Below are 21,072 nucleotides of genomic sequence, written 5' to 3'. Positions count from 1 at the left end.
TTTGAATGTTTGGGTTGTTCCAGATGCTTTTTCTTCCAAGTTCTGTATCTCCTCTTCCGATTGTTTACACGTCCTGCGTTCAGACCGCCAGTTTTCGTTGCAGGTTTCTCCGTTTCCTTGTAAGACTGCTTGCGTCGTTCTTGACAATTGTTGGTTCCTGCAAGGTTCGCAGGAGAGCTTCTGTAAAGTTTGGAAGGTAGGAGAAGAGGTACTGGCAGAAGTAAAGCTGTGAGTACCGGACGTGAGTCGTGCTTCGGTAACTCAGTTGGTAGAGCACTTGCCCGCGAAAGGCAAAGGTCCCGAGTTCGAGTCTCGGTCGGGCACACATTTTTAATCTGCCAGGAAGTTTCATATCAGCGCACACTCCGCTGCAGAGTGGAAATCTCATCCTGTTGTGATGTTGATTAGTGCAGAACGTGTTGCCTGTGTCCGCTGTATTTCTTGCGACTGCGTTCAGCCATTCCTTTGTTTTGTTCTGGTCCTCCTTTATCTGTTCGTATTCCTGTGATTAGACTGTTGTTGATTCGCATCGTTTGTCTCCACTGGGTGGCTACTAGTAACAATATGTTCCTACCTAATTTTATCCTCCTGGTCGCTACCGTTGTTCGCTCCACTGAAGATGCTCGGCTCTTGGCTAGTAGTAGTGCTGTGGTTTGGAACTGTGTCATTGGTCATTAAAGAATGGAAGTAGAATAAGCCACAATACAGCTGTAACTAGTGATTTCTTCATTGTCATAACCTGTTTCCCTGTGTTAAACCTCCATCCTCAGGTGAACTACACTAGGAGGAAAGAAACTCATGCATTACATGTGAAGAAAATATTATTATAATCTCTTAATTTTTTTAAATCAGTTAAAATTGACCTAAAATATATTTTTAAATATTTCTTAAAAGTTCTCGGAAAAATCGAAATTACAAAAATGTTTAAGGATACGTACAGTATTCTGGTCATACATTATGTGATCAAAAGTATCTGGCAACCTGGCTGAAAATGAGTTACGAGTTCGTGGCGCCCTCCATCGGTAATGCTGGAATTCATTATGGCGTTGGCTCACCCTTAGTCTTGAGGAAAGCTTCCACTCTCGCAGGCATACGTTCAATCAAGTGCTGCAAGGTTTCTTGGGAGATGGTAGCCCATTCTTCACCGAGTGCTGCACTGCGGAGAGGTATCGACGTCGGTTGGTGAGGCCTGGCACGAAGTCGGCGTTGCAAAACAATTAAAAGCTGTTTTATAAGATTCAGGCCAGGACTCTGTGGAGACCAGTCCATTACAGCAATGTTGCTGTCGTGCAACCACTCCGCCACAGGCCGTGCCTAATGAACAAGTAAGTCATTGTGTTGAAAGGTACAGTCATCATCCCAGAATCGCTGTTCAACTGTATGAAGCAAGAAGGCGCTTGGAATGTCGGTGTACGCCTGTGCTGCGATAGTGCCACGCAAAACGACAAGGGGTACTACCCCTCTCCATGAAAAACACCACCACACCATAACACCACGCCTCCGAATTTTACCGATGTCACTTCACACGCTGGCAGATGACATCTACGGGCATTCGCCATACCTACACGCTGCCATCGGATCGCCACATTATGTACCGTGATTCGTCACTCCACACAACGTTTCTCCGCTGCCAATGTTTACGCTCCTTACACCATGCGAGGCATCTTCTGGCACTTATCGGCATGCTGTGTGGCCTACGAGCTGCCGCTCGACCATGAAATATAAGTTTTCTCACCTACCGCCTAACTGGCATAGTACTTGCAGTGGATCCTGTTTGGAATTCCAGTTTGGAATTCCTGTGTCATGGTCTGGATAGATGACGGCCTATTACACACTACGACCCTCATCAAATGTCAGCGGTCTCTGGCAGTCAACAGACGACGTCGGCCTGTATGCTTTTGTGCTGTACGTGTCCACTTCACTATCACATCGGATACAGTGGAACTAGGTATGTTTAAGAGTGTGGAAATGTCGCCTACAGACGTATGATACAAGTGACACCAAACCACTTGACCACATTCGAATGAGGTCCGAGGAACGTCCCATTCTGCTCTCTCGCGATGTCTAATGACTAATGAGGTCACTGATATGTAGTACCTGGCAGTAGGTGGGAGCACAAGGAATCTATGAAAATCGTATGTTTTGGGGGGTTAGGATACTTTTGATCACATGTTGTATGTATTATATGGGATTCTTTCCTTCTTACGTAGTTCACCTGAAGATGCTGTTTTAGTGTAAGCGAAGTCGATTGTAACAGTTATGAAATCACCAATTACAGAGGACTACACAGAAGTCAATCATGGACTGTGGGAAATTGAGAAATGAGGAGAAACGAAGCAGTTGAGACATTATGTTATAGAAGAATGCTGAGTATGAGATAGGACTGGTAAAACATGTTTAGGTGCTTCATAGAATCGGCGACGTACGGAATACAGGGTGATCGAAAACCTCCTCCCCGAACTTGTACGACTTGCACAGGGGAGTGAGTGTATAACGTACTGAACTGGAACTCATGTCCGGAATTGTACAGTTTCCGTTCTACGATGGTTTTAATTCAGATGTGTAACGCGTCCACGTATGCTCAGGGAAAAAGAAAGCTCTCAGAGTTGCTTGTCCTGTTACGTAGAAGTGTATACAGGATGATGTGTATTGTGTCAGACAGTCACCTGATGTCTCCTAATGTCTGCCTTCCTGTAAGATCCATTCAATGTCTGTGCGTCTCAGACACAGTAAACATAGTTCGGTACACGTTTTCGGAATACGAAGAGATGCTCCTTGTGTATGGTGGAGCTCGAGGCCACGGGAGAGCTACTGGACGGCTGTATCACGAACATTTTCCGCAACGTAGCACACCGTCGCACAAACATTTGCCAAAGTCATCCAAGGGTTGTGGGAAACAGGTACCTTCACCGTGAGGACGCAGCGTTGTGGTACTCCACGTCAACGCCTGACGCCTGAATTTGAAGATGATGTACTGCATTGTTGTAGAGAGAAGCTGTCAACGAGTACTCGAACAATTGCGCATACAACGGGTGTTAGTCACAGTTCAAAGGTGCACGCTAAGGGTCCAGCCGACGTTCCACAATGCGTTACCTACTGGACCTGGTTCCTGCACAGCTGCATAGAAACGTTCCTATCTTCACATCGAATTCTGTTCGCAGGTGAATGGAAATTCAGTATGGATTGTGATCTGAATTTGCGAAACAGCTTTGTCTGGGCAGATGAAAATCCTCGTGCCACACATGTTCAGGTATTTCATCACAGGTTTGGTATTAACCTGTGGACAGGCCTTCTGGACGGTCGTATGATTGGGTTATACCTTCTTCCATTCAAGTTAACTGGTCCTGAAAGGCTCAAATGGTTCAAATGTCTCTGAGCACTACGGGACTTAACTTCTAAAGTCATCACTCGCCTATAACTTAGAACTAATTAAACCTAGCTAACCTAAGGACATCACACATACCTATGCCCGAGGCAGGATTCGAACCTGCGACCGTAGCGGTCGCCCGGCTGCAGACTGTAGCGCCTATAACCGCACGGCCACTCCGGCCGGCTGGTCCTGAATACTCAGTCTTTCTAGAAAACGTATTGGACCCGTTCTTGGTGGCTGTGAATGTCCGTCAGGAAGCGTGACTTCAGCATGATGGTGCACCACCTCACTTCTCATGTGTGATTCGATACATTTCAACAGAAGATTTGATGAAAGATGGATAGGTCAAGGCAGTCGACTAGCGTGGCTGCCACGATCGTTGGATTTAACTGCTACTATTTCTGGTGGGGTGGTACGCAAAATTTAATTTACGATACTCCTGTGGAGTCAGAGGTATATATGCTCGAACGAGTCCTGTCTGTTACACTAGAAACTCAAGGGACACCCGGTAGGTTGGAGAGTGTGTTCCTGAACACGCTTCGTAGTACAATATCTGTGACAATGTTGATGGTCGTCACGTTGAGCCGATGTCGTAAGGTATCAGTACTTTTCTGTGAGTCACACTGCTCGGTTCTTTTTTGTTTCGGAGTACTACAAACACGTAATGTTTATGTGTTAACACAGAAAGATGAGTTTCAGTGATGAAGGAATGTTTTGTTACATTTACTTTCGAATTATTATCTGATAATTGTACTATGTCACACCCAAACCAGTTTCTCAAGCAGAAGCGGTAGAGTTAAACACCTGAATTGTAACCGTCGTACAACGGAGATGGGTTCCTATTTAGAAAATTATGTACTCACTCTCTTCTAGAAGTCTAAAAAATGGCTCTGAACACTTTGGGACTTAAGATCTGAGGTTGTCAGTTCCCTGGACTTAGAACTACTTAAATCTATCTAACCTAAGGACATCACACACATCCATGCCCGCGGCAGGATTCGAACCTGCGACCGCAGCAGAAGTGCGGTTCCGGACTGAAGCGCCTAGAATCGCTCGGCCACAGCGGCCGGTTTCTAAAAGTCCTGTAAATTTCTAGCAGTGATTTCCGAACACCGTGTATGAGGTTAACGCTGACTCAACGATTGGTCAGGATGGCAGCGCATTTGCTAAGACATTGAGAGTGTTATAGCTATGGGTGGTCTCACCCATTTTGCAATTAACTGTGGTATTTAAACATGCGGTACCACTGACATCATAATCCAAGATGGCGACAAAAATACAAGATGGCAGGCACTTTGCACCTAAACACGATATTGAGCTATGCAATACTACCGAATGTCTAGAACCATTCCTATTTTTCTACGACGAAAAATACAATGGAAAAAGTAAGCAGTCAGTATATATCTGCCATGTTCAATTCATAGTATAGAAATGATGCCTATTACGAGACAAAGAATTTTAAAGACACATTACAGACAAAATAGCCAAGGCAATCATACAGGGGGAGAATTATTGAAGCATATGAAATACAATCGTCACAACTTCTGAACGGATGCGTTAGGACATTATGGGAATTAGTATGCACTGTGTGGTGTGGTTTAGCGACGAAGTGCACATTCATTTGGATGGGTACGTCAAAGTTGCGGATTTGGGGGACTGAGAACTTGCGTTTCATGACTGACAAGTTTCTTCATCCCCAACGGGTGGCTGTGTGGCGTACAGTGTCCAGTCACGAAATAATAGATGCGATATTCCTTGATTGCACGACGACTACAGAACCGTATGCGAAGGTTTTGAAATATAATTGCATCTCATTTATGCAAAAGACCCTCATTTTGACAAGATGTGGCTCACGCAAGTCGGAGCTCGACCCCTTCGAAGCCGGAGAGCTTTTGATGTCCTGAAGGAACACTTTGGAGACCGCATTCCAGCTCTGGGATACCCAGAGGCCACTGTCATGGTCCTCTATTGGCCGCCATATTCTCTGAGTCTGAACAAATGAGACTCCTTTTTGTGGGGCTATATTACAGACAAGGTGTACAGAAATAACCTCAAAACCAGTGCTGAGCTTAAAACAGCCATTCAAGAGGTTATCGACGGAATCGATGATCCGACACTTCAGTGGCTCATGCGGAATTTCACTATTCGTCTGTGTCACATCATCGCCATCATGTTTATCGAACATGCCATAACCTATATCTGAATACCTGTAGTGACGTCTACATGTTGAATAAAGTGTGGGCACGCCGTAGTTTGCAACTAATTTACTTTTTTTCATATAGTTCAATAACTGGCATGCTGGATTTTTGTCATGGTAATAATATCTCGCACTCTCTATCTCTGCCGTTATTTATCGCATTTTCAGTAATAAACAAACTTTCAGTGTAGTTATTACATCTTGACAAATTAGGCAGTCCAAGAATTGAGGTAAAGGTTAATTACTGAATAATGTGTCACATGAACATGCACTTTTTACATCTTCTGTTGTCCTTCCGCCATTTCAGATTATTTGTGTACCTTTTTATGACAATGCGTGCACACAAAACTGTCTTTATCGACACCGCAATCTTCATGAGTTCTGCAATATCATTTCGTGCGTTATTCTTATTTTCCCTGTGTTTATCGCCAGAAAAGCACCCGTACAGAAGCGGCACTGTACCTCATCGTCATCACTGCTGTCTCAGTCACTACTCTCATCCAGATAGGCATTGGAAGCAGTGTCTCTAGACGATTCTACTCGCTCTGAAAATTTTCCACTCTTCTTTTCGAATCGATTTTCGGCTGCTGATTTCTTCTGTTTAGATTATTGTGATGGCTTCACATAAGGAAATGATGTTACTAACTCATCAGTAAGGCAATATTATGTTAATTGAACAGTCGGGTCTCCAGATACTTTTGCGATCTGTGTAAGATTCTGACGTCTGTGCTGATGACAGTTCGACCAACACCACTACGACAAGTTTCGCTTTCGACATCCCTTCTTTGATGAACTGAAAAATCATGCCCCGTACATAAGTTTCTGTTGCTCTGGATGAGACCTGTTTTCCCGAAGGCTTCCACAAAAGCTTTCATTGGTGATGTTCGTTCGTTAGTTTCTCTAAATAACCTAGCTAATAATAATGTGGTTATAAACTGAACTAGGTCACTTGCCAGCGACGTTTCTATCTCTCGAGCATTGTCGGTTGTTAAGGGTGCCATGAATACCGTAATATCTGTCAGAAACAGCGTTCAGAACATTTCACTTTTCTGATTTTGCTTGTTACATTAATTTTATTAGTACGGTGAGCTGAGGCACTTTGAATTTGGAGGAATAGTGATTACCTTACGGACAAAATGCTGCCCTAATAGAAAGGCTCGGAAAACTTGCCAAATCTCCACTCATAGGAGTACTCAATTAATCATCGTTGTTGGTAATTTAATGGAATAAATATAAAGTCAGATGTTATTATTTTACTCCATTTATCAGTGAAATATTATCGTCTTGTGATACTATTGATTAAATTACTTATAACATACTGTGAAAGAACGATTTACACCATATGCGACAGGTAGCTTAAAATGCGACACAATCGGTTATTTTGACCCCCGTTCTTTCGCAAAGTAGGAATGTCGCCATCTTGCACAAACAGTAACAGTCATGGAATTGCAGAATGAACCTACCAATTATAGATTATTTCATTACAAATAAGAGCCATGACGGAGTGCAATAATATCAGTTGAACACCAAGCAAAAATATTAATTTATCACGAATGTCACAAAAAGTCTAAACACTGTAAATTTAATTTTATAACAGCCTCTACACACCCTCTGAGGCTCATCCACGGCATCCCGACTGCTGTGTCATGCTCAGACATGCTAGAGACCAGTTGAAGATAATCTCTGCCAGAGTTCAGCACCAAACTATGAGCAAAGTCGAGGTCTCACACATTAGGGAACAATATTTTTTCATTTTTTTAAAAAAAGAAGAAAGAAATACATCAGGTTCACCTGAATAGCGTGAAATTGTGCTATCTTCAAAAATAGACTTTACCAACGCTACAGTACATCCAAAAATATGGATTGCGCTGCCTCTACCGCCGGAGGTTCGAGTCCTTCCTCAGACATGAGTGTGTGTGCTCTTCTTAGCATAAGTTAGTTTAAGTAATGTGTAAGTCTACGGACCGATGACCTCAGTAGTTTGGTCCCTTAGAAATTCACACACATTTGAACATTTTTGAACACATACACACTTAACACTAAGTAGCACTTCTGTAAATCGGTCATTTGTTGTTTGGCCGGCTGCGGTGGTCTGGCGGTTCAGGCGCTCAGTCCGGAACCGCGGGACCTCTTCGGTCGCATGTTCGAATCCTGCCTCGGGCATGGATGTGTGTGATATCCTTAGGTTAGTTAGGTTTAAGTAGTTCTAAGTTCTAGGGGACTGATGACCACAGCTGTTAAGTCCCATAGTGCTCAGAGTCATTTGAACCATTTTTTGTTGTTGTCTGAAACACTCATGGTGTAAGGCACAACGGAAGCTACAGAAGAAGACCGGTATCGGTCAGCTTGAGAGACTAACTTCCACATCACATCCTATATGTATGGGAGAAAATAAAGGACAAAGTGTGGATAAGATGAGAGAATGTTGAAATTTGGGGTAACAGGAAAGGAAAGGAATAAGAAGTTGAAACTGTAAAAAATAAAATAACGTAAAATAAAAGGAAATAGACTGTGATGCAAACATTGTGCGACGAGAGTAGGCGTTTTCATACGGTAAATTTGCGAATGGACTAAGCGTACGGCGCAGTGCGAGTGTTATTCTCTGTAGCACAGTTTAATGGCGTAATTATCGGCGCTATAAAGCCCTGTTTCGACTAATCCCGCCGGTTGGCGGCGCTAATTACCGTGACGTGTGGCGGCCGACGTTGACGGTCGCGCTGTGGGTGACGGTGTGTGGCGGCCATTAACTCTGTCAGCTGATAACCGCCACCTCGGGTCAGCTAGCGGACTGCGATGTTGACAGCTCTGTTAAATTCTCGAAATTACGTTTCGTAATTTGAAAATTTTCCAGTCATCAGAGTTGGATAATTCGTCAGCTTTGCAGGCAACGCCTGAGGGTCTGTTACACAAGTCAGCTCATAACGTTACTTAAAAACCTTCTTGATTGCAAATATTTTTATTCATATGCTCAGCTCATAACAACTTACCAATGGACCGTCTCTCAGTATACTAGTCCTTCGGGGAAAATATTGGTTTGCCTATTACAAGAGAAGATTGGTCGCTTATTGTGCTGTATTAAACCCCCAGTGGTTTAGTACCCCACAACAGGCCATAGCAGTCCACCTAACTCTCAGGGCTCCACACCAAACCCAGGGTTATTGTGCGATTCTGCCCCCAGTTGATCTCCCCCCTCCCCCTCTCACCGGCAACATCTCATACCAGATATCAGATGACTGTAACCACAAGTGTTTGTGTGGTCGAATAATTATGGTGTATGTGTATGTGGAGACGGTGAACGCCATTCACGCAGCAATCGCCGACGCAGCGTAAGTGAGTCAGAATAAGGAGAAGCGCTCCGCATTCGCCGAGGTAGATGGATAATCGACTTAAAGCCTTCCATAGGCTGGCCGGCGCACCGGACCTCGACACTAATCCACCGATCAGATTCGTGCCAGGGTACGGCACGCCTTCCCACTCGGGAAGCAGCTAGTTTTTTACTTTGTTTTATTTTATTTATTTTAGTTCTTTAAAAATTTCATTTTGTTCTGTATTTTTAAAATGGTTCAGATGGCTCTGAGCACTATGGGACTTAACATCTGAGGTCCTCTAGAACTTAGAACTACCTATATGTAACTAACCTAAGGACGTCACAGGCAGGATTCGAACCTGCGACCGTAGCAATCGCGCGGTTCCGGACTGAAGCACCTAGAACCGCTCGGCCACAGCGGCCGGCTTGTATTGTTCGTTCTATTTCTTCGGTGCGAACGTCCCATTACATCCATTGAAGTTCGTCTTTGATCCTGTCACTCAGTTTTCTTATTATAGAAGGCAGCTAACCCTCTAACCGAACACGCTGAGCTACCACGCCGGCGCGCGCTAGACCGCGCGGCTAATCAGGTAGGCCACTCAGAAGTGGCCGATAAATGGACATATAGGAAACTGGTATCCTCCACTCGCTACATAAGACATGACAGTGAAAACTGTTCCGTATGTGACAGTCGGTTGTATGGAGTTGCTACAGTATGATGGTTCACCTTGAGGACTTGACACAATGGGAGAAAACATCTATTGTTTCTGGAAGCGACATTACCATGTCTTGACTGACTGTCCAACGTGTCTACCACTAGCAGCCATGTTACGTGGCGAAGAACAGTACCGTAGAAATATTCTATCCGCCATTGAACGGAGGCGAATGTCATGCCTTCTCAGTGACAATCTCTTTCAATTGCGAACTGCTACTGCCAGTAAACGCAATACATCTTAACTACTTTTCGGAAGGACACTGTGAAAGGAGGTGAGTATTTGGAAGGGGATGCATTTTAAGAGGACATGACCCACAGCGTAACATGTAGAAGTTGTAGAAATATGAAACCGAAATTTGGTTGCAGTAATTACACCTGTGTTGTTTGAAATTAATAAAAAATATTTTATTCAGAATAATCTCCACTGGTATTTATATATTTCTACCACCTCTCCGCCAGGCTTTGAATGCCACGCTAAAAAAAGAAAAGTTCTCCTTTGGAAGCGAACAAGTCAGCGAGCCATTTTCGTATCTTTTCATACGAATTGAAGCGTTGTTCAGAAAGAATGTATCCCAGTTATGCAAGTAGATGATAGCCTGACGGAGACAAGTATGGAGAATAAGCCGCATGCCCTAGTATTTCCCAACAGAACACCTCAATCGTTTCCCTGACCCGTTTTGCTGTGTGTGTTCATAGAGCAACATGACTTTGTGTTGCTTTTTTCCATATTATTGTCGTTTTCACGTAATGCTCGATTAAAATCGATCATTTGCTGTTGATAGCGATCAGTGTTAACGGTTTCACCAGGATTTAGCAGCTCATAGTAGATGACACCCTTCTGATCCCACCAAATACAGAGCTGTATCTTATTTCCAAAGCGATTTGGTCATGCAGTGGATACCGTTGGTTTGCTTGGATTCACCAATGATTACGTCCCTTAGTATTCTCAAAATATATCAATTTTTTATCACCTGTCACTATTCGATGGAGAAACGACTTTTTTTTGTATCTGGCGAGCAGCATTTCACAAGTGGCCTTTCTATTTTCTTGCTGTCTTTCATTCAGTTTATGCGCAAACCATTTTCCCACTTTCAGCACCTTACCCAAAGCTTTGAACTGAAGAGAAATGGCTTTCTGCATCACATTCAATTGTTCCACGAGTTTCTGTTGAGTTTGAGTATCACCTTCATACAGTAGGCATGCAATTCGTGGTCTTCCAACTTTTTTGGTTTCCCACGCTCGTCGTTTCGCACGTCAAAATCACCACTTTTGAATTTTTCAAACCACTCGAAACACTGTGGTTTCCCAAGGGCACGCTCGCCGAAAACTTAGACAAGCATTCGATGCGATTCTGCAGCAGTTTTCTTCAAATGATAAACGAAAACGAATGTTGTCTGCAAGTCGTAGTTCGTAGGCACAAAACTCGACATGTTGACAGGTTTGAAACATATACCGATGTATGGAACTTGGGTTACTGTGTGCTGACATCCGTCGTCAGTCGTTACAGGAAGCAGATGGCGCTGCAGACGCGGTTTCACGAGCCCTACACTGACGGCTAGCATCACGTATAGGAAAATTTCGATTTGACACTTTTACACCTGGTATGTGTGTGTCTTCAGTGTGACAACTGTACATGAGTTGAGTCTTGTGGTCGGACAAGTCTGCCACTTCTCAGATGATGCGTCATTGATGTTATTAAAAAATATTTTATTGATTTTACAGTCTTTCCAATTTCGCACAATTTTTAACAGTCAGTTAAATTTATTTTCTGGCATGTTACAATCCTTTCTTGTACATATTTTGTAACAGCAGTGTCACTTTGGGAATATTTATATAGCTATGAAGTGCGTGTTATACAGAGATAGGGTGTCATAGGTTTTACTGGTGAAATAATGCATACTAAGATCACCTAACCTCAGGATCACTGCAATGACCCTAGAACTCTTTCATGTGTTCACTACATCAGCTATGCAGAGGCGGCTGCTGGCTTTGTTACCGGTAAGTTCGAATAACACTTAACTGTGACGCAGACACTTCGGGAAGTCAAATGGGAACTCCTGGAAGAAAGGCGACATTCTTTTCGAGGAACACCATTGAGAAAATTTGGAGCAGATTGCCGTACGATTCCACTACGGCCAACATACAAAGCGCGTAAGGACCGAGAAGATAAGATACGAGAAATAAGGGCTCATACGGAGGCCTACAGACAGTCGTCTTTCCCTCCCTCCGTTTGTGAGTGGAACAGGGGTGGGAACGAATAGTAGTGACACACGGTATCCTCTGCCACGCACCGTACGGTGGCTTGCGGACTAGCTATGTAGATGTAGTTAAAACTACACCATTTTATCAACTAATACATTGATTCAGAAGAAAAGGTCATTTTTAATCACGATCCAATTTTCACGTAATAAAGATTGATTTCGATAACACATAACGCTCCAGACCGGATATTATATGCATATTTTGCGTGCATAAGTATGGTAACTTTGATAACTTTGAACGTCTCGACCTCCGTAACGGAGAATAATGTCAAAAAACGTTTCGAGATTCCTCGATAATATCGCCCTAACAACATATGGTAGAAACTTTGACGATCTACTCTGGATAAAAATTATAGAAGTGACCATCCTCACAACTTGTACTTCTCGTAAGAAAGAATCATGGTGTTTCAGGGTTTCCTCTGGAACTGTGCTTGAACAAATGGTGCTTCTGTAAAGCACGTAAGGTCCAGTCTGGACCACTCCTAATACAGAGAACCAAACGATTTGTTCAGTTGCCCTGGGCAGTAGAAACGGAGTAACGTCTAAATTTGGACGCTGTACTGCAGGATAGATATAGAAGACCCTTTCTCTAATAGATATAGAAATGTCAGCTTGCCGTGGGCTATCCACAGCATTTGATCCCTGGTCTCTGGAATCAATGGAATCCAAGATATTACCGGTTGAAAAATCTCATTTTAGTATGCAACGTTTGGAGGTTATACTGACTTTCAAATTTTAAAGGTGGCAGGGGTAAAATACAGGGAACGAAAGGCTATTTACAATTTGTACAGAAACCAGATGGCAGTTATAAGAGTCGAGGGACATGAAAGGGAAGCAGTGGTTGGGCAGGGAGTGAGATGGAGTTGTAGCCTTTCCCCGATGTTATTCAATCTGTATATTGAGCAAGCCGTAAAGGAAACAAATAAAAAATTCGGAGTAGGTATGAAAATCCATGCGAAGAAATAAAAACTTTGAGGTTCGCCGATGACATTGTAATTCTGTCAGAGACAGCAAAGGACTTGGAAGAGCAGTTGAACGGAATATACAGTGTCTTGAATGGAGGATATAAGACGAACATCAACAAAAGCAAAACGAGGATCATGGAATGTAGTTGAATTAAGTCGGGTGATGCTGAGGGAATTAGATTAGGAAATGAGACGCTTAAAGTAGTAAATGAGATTTGCTATTTGGGGAGCAAAGTAACTGATGACGGTCGAAGTAGAGAGGATATAAAATGTAGACTGGCAATGGCAAGGAAAGCGTTTCTGAACAAGAGAAATTGGTTAACATCGAGTATTGATTTAAGTTTCAGGAAGTCGTTTCTGAAAGTATTTGTATGGAGTGTAGCCATGTATGGATGTGAAACATGGACGATAGATAGTTTGGACAAGAAGAGAATAGAAGCTTTCGAAATCTGGTGCTACAGCAGAATGCTGAAGGTTAGAGGGGTAGATCACATTACTAATGAGGAGGTACTGAACAGGATTGAGGAAAAGAGAATTTTATGGCACAACTTGACTAGAAGAAGGGATCGGTTGGTAGGACATGTTCTCAGCATCAACGGATCACCAATTTAGTATTGGAGGGCAGCGTGGTGGGTAAAAATCGTAGAGGGAGACCAAGAGATGAATACACTAATCAGATTCAGAAGGACGTAGGCTACAGTAGGTACTGGGAGATGAAGAAGCTTGCACAGGATAGAGTAGCATGGAGAACTGCATCAAACCAGTCTCAGGACTGAAGACCACAACAACAACAACAAGCATTTATGAATTTCCCTGCTGATATTTGCTTGTTTCATTGTTGTTTATTCGCCACTTACGTTGTACCTATAGCACTTAAACATCTTTGTATTCAGCAGGAGCTTTACAATGTAAAGTGGTGATAAATGTGAGAACCGGTAATAGGGGCAATGATATGTGCATGCGTAGCTGTTATTTTGAAACTTACACGCCGAGCTAGGATAGCTCATGATACCAACAGGGACATACGCTACACAGCACAGCTTACCGTACTGAAGGAGGAGACCGGCCATGTAAACGAATGAAAGATTTCAGCGGTCTTGGCATTTGAAAATTTGTTCAGTGCTGCCGTATATTTTTATATTTAATCCGTTATTTAATCTATGGAATAGCGGAAATACTTAAGCAGATACTATGGGATATTTGAGTTGACAATGTTTAGTGCACATTGGTGTAATTACTTTTCTTCTTGAAGTTCATTGCTCGTTATTGTTGACTCTGTTTGACTCTTTTTTTTAACCCATTGGTACATTTGTCATCCGTATGTCCCATAACAAAATTACGTAGGTACCAAACAAATATATGTAACCGTAATGCGTAAACAGTTTAAAATTAGAACTGTAGGTCTATTATTCAGTCGAAGATATCAGATATGTTATTCTGCTACATTTTAGGTGATAGCGTTAATTGTTATATCTATGCTGTTATTCTATTATTACTGTATATATTTTATTATTTTATGTACGCATCATTCCACCTGAAAAGCATATTCATTTGGTTACTGCACTAGCTTCCATTCACAGGATCATTCGTTTCAAGAACAGGAGATCATAGTAGCGCACGCTTTGTTCGCACGACGTATGTGGTAGGGAACAAAGACAAGAAGATTTTCTGACAAACATTTTCAAAGGATCAATGAGGCTCCCCCATGGTAAATTCTGCTTCAGCAGTTTATTTGTTCTCGTCATTTAAACAGCGTGCCAGCTATAATACCACAAGACATCCATGTCAAATTAAACAGTTACAAATAGCTTCTACGATCGTATTGAGGAATTCTGCAAGAAATCACTGAAGGTCGAATATCCCATCTTACCTTTATGTTTATCCGTTCAGGTGAAATCGACACAGAGAGGACTAATAATTCAACAACAAAGTGTGGACACAGGCAGTCTCTCAAGCGATAATAAAAGGGTAGTGTGTTATTGATATAAGCTGACAGGTTGCAGCTGTGAATTACGGACACGTTGCGCCTAAATTTTATCGGATACATTAATAAGTAAACGATCAATGAACAATTACGGAGGAAGTTGACCCGGCAGAAGTACAACCGATGTGCCTTAAGCGCGTTGGATTTCTTTCCCGTTCTATATGCCTCGCACGACAAAACCCAGAACTTTAGGTGATGATGAATTACTCTACGGGATCCAGTACAACTGTGTCCTCATTCTCATGAACTCAATACTTTTTGGTTATATGACGTACGTCACGTGCTTCGGTGTCGCAAGCATGTTACCGGATGGACTGTCCCATGAATGAAACCAAATTAACCCCCCAACGCATGGTGTACTCGTGCGATTTCGTGATTCTCTGGGTGCTGAAACTTACGCGTATGTAAGACCAGGCTAGTAAACAACACGGAACACCGCTTATATGTCGGACAGACAGAAGGCAAGCATAGGACAGAATGCTCCATGTCTCTATAGGGTTTTATTTTCATACTGTGCCACATATTCGGTCACAGCCCAGCTTGATAAGTTTAAGTGTAACAAGCATAACGTGCCCGATAATACTGCACCACAATCTTACATAGTACCATCGACTATCCATAGATATAGTTCCAGATTTACATATGTGCACCATAACAGCTGTCCTGTGTTATGATACGGCGGCTTTCTGTACGCGTGTTACTGATGGACGCAATCTAGCGCACTATTGGATTGTATTTGCGCTACTCATGGACATGAAAGCAATGTGTGCCTTTGCATATATACTGGCTATTTTGTGAAATGTGATGTGAAGCCTGAGGCTCGTGATAAGTAAGAAACTTTGTTTATGAAGTATGTAAGCACACGAGATGTTGCATGTAGAAAGGCTATGTGTAAACCATGGTTACCATGCTTGTGGATGCAGTTCAGGTGCTTGAAAATGTATAAGAATCGAAATTAACTGATAACACGGACAATAAATATGTGACAACCAATGTAGACCAAGTCTTAAAACATACTGAGACTGTAGACCCCACAACAAAAGAATTCTATCCATCATACAAGCTGAAAAGTGACGCTTGCTGGTGATGAGAAAAGCACACGGGCATATATGCATGTGGAGAGAGAGTGAGAGAGGGAAAGAGAAAGAGTGAGAGACAGAGAGAGGAAGAGAGAGAGACAGAGAGAGATGTAGAGGAGAGGGATATAAAATTGTTATTCTGTTGCTCAGAAAATTAATCCCGTCAGTGTGGACTGGACAGGAGCGCGAACAACAGCTGTATACGTACTAGTGTATGCATAAAAAACTCCGAAAAAATGCTCTGATATTGACTACTTACTAGCCGAAATCTGGATCTGCTTTAATAAAACTAGAAAGGAAACGACGACTGATGGCTGCTCTCTATCATTCTGAACTATTTGTGTCAGTCCTTTAATTTCCTGTAAACTATATATATATATATATATCCCGCGGGAGTTACTAGTCTCCTACCGGGCGCCTCCCCAGGTGGCGGATAGGGGGATGCTCACTAGATATGGTGGGTACCGGGGAAATAAAATACCCGGGGTGGACCAAAACTAGTACCAAAGGGCACGACTGTTCCACATGTTAGTGGCGGTGACCAACAGCGTCTGTTCCACATGTTAGTGGCGGCTGAGTCATGTTTCAAGGCTCCACAACCTTGATCCTATCAACTGGCACATGCCAGACCAACTATGAATTACAAGTAAAATCATGGTTCGTGTATGTAATAACAAAATTATCCCAGGTGGTAAAATCCACCCACCTAGTAAAAAGGTGGCAACCGGTCATTCGGATTCTGGGGAGACCGTGCCTACACGATTTATGAGTGAGTCAGAGCACTCTGGAAAACTTCCCAAAAACAAAAACAAGAAGAAAAATTACATTGGAACAATAAACATACAGACACTGATACAACCAAGAAAATTACATATTGTAACAGAAGAATTAAAGAAACTGAAAATCCAAATCCTAGCAGTACAAGAGACAAGGTTCCCCGATGATCAAACCACTGATTACAATGGCTTCAGAATCTTCAAAAGTGGAACTAGTAAGAAAATTGGTAGAGGGGCGAACATGCTTGGTATGGCCTTTATTGTTGAAAAATCCGCCGTTAAATCTATAAAGTCTGTAAGAACCATTAACAACAGACTGATGCTTCTTAGGTTTAAAAATAAGAATTAAAACTACACCGTAATTAATGTCCATGCACCGTGCAACATTGAAAATAAGAAGAACCGAGAAGCTGTAGACAAATTCTGGGAACGATTAGAACTTGAAATCTCTAAAATACCAAGAAAAGACGTCAAAGTGCTTCTTGGAGATTTCAATGCACAGATTGGCAAAGAAAAAAAATTTAGGAAGACAGTCAGCTTATATTCAGCACACAGATTGACCAACAAAAACGGTATGAGACTAATCCAACTCTGCCACCAGTTCAACATGAAAATCAGCTCAACCTCCTTCAACAAGAAACCTAGCAAACAAAATACCTGGAGATCCCCTATAAACTAACTTGGAGAATTTCAGATCGACCATGTAGCCATCTCTTATGACTTCCAAAAAGAGATCAGAGATATCCAAGTTAAGAAAGGCACAAATATCGACTCTGATCACTACCTCACCAGGGTTCGAGTACAATTCACTCCAAGACGAAAAACACCGCAAACTCCACCGGTAGTACAAAAATTTAATCTACAGAAACTAACAGAATCAGAAACAATAGAAACATGGGAAAATTCTCCTGCAAACAACTCGGAAAAATTCAAGACAAAAATTACAGAAATAGCCAAAGAAAAAATACCGTTACAGAAGAAACCCAAACATCCGTGGTGGAATATAAAATGTGAAAATGCCGTTGAATTACGCAAAAAAGCCTTCGAGAAATATAGCTCAAATAAGAATGAGGGGAATCACCAGAACTTTCTAGAAACACGAAAGCTTTCGAATAAAATTATCAGACAAGAGAAGAGATAATATGTAATCCAACAATTAGAATCAATAGACACAGATTTTAAAAACTATAATACACATGGATTCTACAAAACTTTCGCAAACCAAATTAAAGGTTATAACCCTCAAAATGTTTGCTTCCGAAAACCAGATGGGAATTTAGCACTAAGCGATGAAGAAAACTGTGAAGTATTAGCCGAATATTTTGAAAAACTGCTAAACTGTCCAGAACCAGCAGAAACCCTCCCAATATCCAACACCAAAGCCCCGCAGCAAAAAGATTCCTCACCGCCAACAGAAGAAGAAATTATCAAACACATAAAGAAACTAAAAAATAACAAAGCCTCCGGGGAGGATGGAATTGTAGCTGAATTTCTCAAAACTCTAGGGCCTAATTCAAGAAAGGAGCTAGTAGGAATTATTCAAAATATATGGGTCACCGAAGAAATCCCAGAAGATTGGAAGTGTGCCTTAATACATCCATTACACAAAAAAGGGGATAAACATGATGTAAATAATTACAGAGGAATTTCTCTACTTCCTGTCACATATAAGATTTTATCGGCTTGTATTCTTGAAAGAGCACAAGAAATGCTAGAACCCAAAATCTCAGATTTCCAAGCTGGGTTCAGGCCAAACAGATCATGCCCAGAGCAAATTTTAAATCTAAAATTAATCACAAGGATAAGGAAGATGCGAGGCAAGTATACAGTGTATGTCTTTGTCGACTTCAAGAAGGCATATGACTCAATCCCCAGACCCACACTATTTAGGATTCTTGAGGAAAAAGGATTGGATCCGAAAATACAGAAAATCATTCAACAGACGTTAACAAATACAAAATCCAAAGTGAAATTTATGGGAAAACTTTCAAGACCATTTGAAATAAAAACTGGGGTTAGACAGGGTGATGGGTTGTCGCCTTTGTTGTTCAATGTAGTTCTGGATAGAGTCATGGAAGAATGGGAGAAGAAACTTGAAGAAGAAAAGTGCTGGAAACCAATTTCATTAGGAACCAAGAAACATAACCTAAGAATCCCCTACTTAGCCTTTGCAGACGATCTCGCAATAATGGCAGATTCTAGTGAGATGGCTATAAAACAGGTAGAAATTCTAAAAGAATGTGCAGAAAAAGTCGGCCTACAGATATCATTAGATAAGACAGTGTTTACAACAACAAATTTAGAAATTTCCAAATTACCAACAAAATACGGAGAAATCAACAGAGTACCATACTTCAAATATCTTGGAAAAATTATCTCGGAAAAATTGGCACAACAAGAAAGAATACTAAAAGCTCGTAAAGGTTTAGGATTAGTGCAAAACCTCTATAATAAAAAATGTTTATCTTTAAATGCAAAAATTAGGCATTACAATACAGTCATTAAACCATCAATGTTATATGGTAGCGAAACCTTGGCACTAAACAGGAAAACTGATCTAGAAAATCTAAAGAAAGAAGAAAGAAAAATAATTAGAAAAATTTTGGGACCAAGATGGACCGAGAATGGATATAGATTACAGAAAACATCAAAAATTGAAGAATATTCTAACATAGAGATAGACATGAGGAAAAGACGCCTTAAACTCTATGGCCACATAATGAGACTTCCTGAACACAGATTAACAAAAAGAATTGTAAAATACGTAGATTCTCTTGTTAATGGAGGAGAATGGATCCAAAAAGTTAAAAAAGATTTGGAATTAGCAAAAATTACTAAAGAAGAAATAGCTGCAAGTAACAATTTTAGAATAAAAGTTGAAAAGTGGGAGGTTAAGCCAGAGACAAAAGCACCGAGAACCGGAACAAAATGGAGCGAAGAAAGAAGAACTAAATTTTCGCAAACAATGAAAAACTGGTGGGCAAATAAAAAGAACCAGAAGACCAAGAAGAACGGAAAGTGAACCAGCTTTACTTAGCGTCTTCCACATGGGAGCTTTACGACTAATTATTATAGTTCAAAGCAGCTCCTGCACGCCTAAGCAAAATCCCAGCAGACTAGGGGTAGGTAAAAAGTTTCTCAATCGGCATGTTCGAGATGAGTTTACCAGTTCAATTATTTGTCTTACACTGAAAAGAAACTGTTGAGGCTGTAGAAAGTTCCAGAAAATTTGGTCAGAACCTGGGAGATTCGATATATTTCGTTTAGCTTCTGGGACGCTATTCCCTCATCCCCCCTACACCCCCAAAAAGTAAGTTCTATTGCGTGCATATGAATCTGTAAAAATGTTTAAGAATGTAAATTACATTACTTCCTCAACACCTGTTGCAGTGTAACGTATCAGCGAGTGGTCTTTCCCTGTTTCGTCCCTGTATGTCTATTTATGCTTCATGGACCGGACCACTTAGTAACGCGAGGTTCATACCTTTGAACAGTGTAAGTATTACATGTACAGCCGTACCAAAAATTTACAATTTCTAAAATAGTAAGTAAACCGGGACGCTGAAGAGGACAACAGTGTGTTGAAGAAATGCTAAACTAATTTTCATTTTGTCAGTCTTACTATGTCGTGCACATACCCTCATAATGAGAGAAATCCTGTGCGAAGGAAGCCTTAAGCGGACAAGTATCTCTTAAGCTGATAAAAGCTGCACTGGGCTGTAAGTGGAGACGCGCACAATAGTAATTAATGACACGAAATTGGTAAGAGTGACGTATTTCACTGTTGTTCCTCTTCTAAGAAGCTCCATCAAACTGGAAAGAACACATACATATCAGAAAGTACAGAATAAAGCAGAAATATGAAAGACTCCTATATGACCTGCTTCTCGTTTCTTAGTATGGAATTAGATGTTAACCGCAGACTCACCAAGGCAACAGTAGCCGGCCAAGACAGAAACAGCAGCCAGATTTTGAAACTTCTACGAGTTCCTAACCAGGAGCAAATTGTATAATTTCGTCTGTGTGATTTGATAGTTTAGTTTCTTGAATCTCTGCGTGTTAATGTAATATATAACACACACAGTTTTCGCGTTTTCGTTTGCGTTGGAGAGTAACTCGATTTTGCGATATATTAGAAGTTCTTAATCAGACTCGAATTATTTAGTCTCAGCTGAATGTTTTGGTAGTTCTGTTTTTGAATCTCTGCGTATTAACCTAATTTATTAGACACATTTCTTGAGCTTCCGTCAGGGTCTGCCATAGAGTTCCACAGCACGTGTCGATATTCCGTTTGTCTTAGTAGTGTAGTTTCCCACCGTCTTCAGAATGGGTAGGGACACAACTAGCTCCTTACTCACATGAAATGTTTAGTGCTACACTAGGAATTTCAAATTGATTCTGTATATCTAGATTTCCGG

This window comes from Schistocerca gregaria, chromosome 1, assembly GCF_023897955.1.
Source record: "Schistocerca gregaria isolate iqSchGreg1 chromosome 1, iqSchGreg1.2, whole genome shotgun sequence".
NCBI classification, from domain to species: domain Eukaryota; kingdom Metazoa; phylum Arthropoda; class Insecta; order Orthoptera; family Acrididae; genus Schistocerca; species Schistocerca gregaria.
Note: the sequence above shows the minus strand (reverse complement) of the source record.